This window comes from Engystomops pustulosus, unplaced genomic scaffold (genome assembly GCF_040894005.1).
Source record: "Engystomops pustulosus unplaced genomic scaffold, aEngPut4.maternal MAT_SCAFFOLD_532, whole genome shotgun sequence".
Lineage (NCBI taxonomy): Eukaryota > Metazoa > Chordata > Amphibia > Anura > Leptodactylidae > Engystomops > Engystomops pustulosus.
Genome location: NW_027285411.1, coordinates 16,378 through 17,500, shown reverse-complemented (window position 1 = coordinate 17,500; position 1,123 = coordinate 16,378). Strand labels below are relative to the sequence as shown.

The window sequence follows — 1,123 nt, the reverse complement described above, 5'->3', positions numbered from 1 at the left end:
GGAGACCCGCCGCGGACCAGGGCTCCCCGGATTGGTTTTAAGTCTGATAAATGCACGCCTTCCTGGAGGGCAGCGCTCTTGGGCACGTATTAGCTCTAGAATTGCCACAGTTATCCGAGTAGCACATCATCAATGCGGAACGATCAAAGGAACCATAACTGATTTAATGAGCCATTCGCAGTTTCACCGTAAAGAATAGTCAGTACTTAGACATGCATGGCTTAATCTTTAAAACAAGCATATACTACTGGCAGGATCAACCAGGTAGCCGAGCTCTGAGGGGTAGACTCTTGGAGTCAGGCTCCGTGAGCTAATGGGAACGCTCGTTGCTGCTGCTGCTACCGCAGCGCTTCTCCGCCGCCGGAGAAGACCTCGCAGACAACATTGGATGGAGCTTAGGGCAGGGGGGCAAGAAAGATGCTCTCGGTCCCTTCCAAGGACCCGAAAAAGCCTTCCCTTCCCCTCCCTCTCGCAGTCGCTGGCTTTCCCCACTCAGTTCAGCCAAGAAGTGGCGCTCGACTCTCACCTCCATCAGCACCTCCGAAGCTCGGACAGCTCCTGTAGGCTGCGCATAGAAGGAAAGCATTGGACGCTCAACTTCAGCACCTCGAGTGTCGGACGGCTCCACCACCACCTCTCCACACTGTTAAGCGAGAGAGACGATAGGAGCCGTCGCGACGTACCCATGCAGCGCCGCCCGCCAACGCACAGAGGAGCGGAGGGGATCGGGCGCCAGGTCCGGGGGAAGGCTGGGAGGGAAGCTACGGCGCTGCTACCCAGCTTTCAACCCTGCGGGACCGGTGCTCCGCTCCTATCGCTCCGGCGAACAGGGTCCGCTACGCTTTCAACACCAGCGCCCGGCAGAGGGCTTGGAGAAGGCTCGCGCGGATCCTCGGTTCGGATCGCCTGGCTTCGCGGGAGCGGCCTTCGGCTAGGGCCGACGACGGCCGGACCGAGCAGATTTGGACCGGGGTGCGGGGCGAGTACCTGCCTCTCTCACGAAGGGAGTGTCACCGGTAAGAAGCCTCTTCCCACGTCTGCTTGCCGACTTACGCTCGCCCCGACGAGAGGCCCAACCGAAAGAGTGGAAAGGGGCAGAGATTTCCAGGGTCGCCCCACCAGG

The 1,123-nt window shown here is 59.9% G+C and overlaps 1 non-coding gene across 1 annotated transcript in view; it reads right to left on the bottom strand.

Moving 5' to 3' along the window:
• Nucleotides 1-267, bottom strand: part of LOC140111652 (18S ribosomal RNA) — a 1,886-nt gene extending 1,619 nt beyond the window's left edge. Inside the window, exon 1 of the ribosomal RNA XR_011852168.1 lies at nt 1-267. This exon is cut by the window's left edge and continues 1,619 nt beyond it. This is a non-coding gene — a ribosomal RNA (18S ribosomal RNA).
• Between the last annotated feature and the right edge of the window lie 856 nt (nt 268-1,123).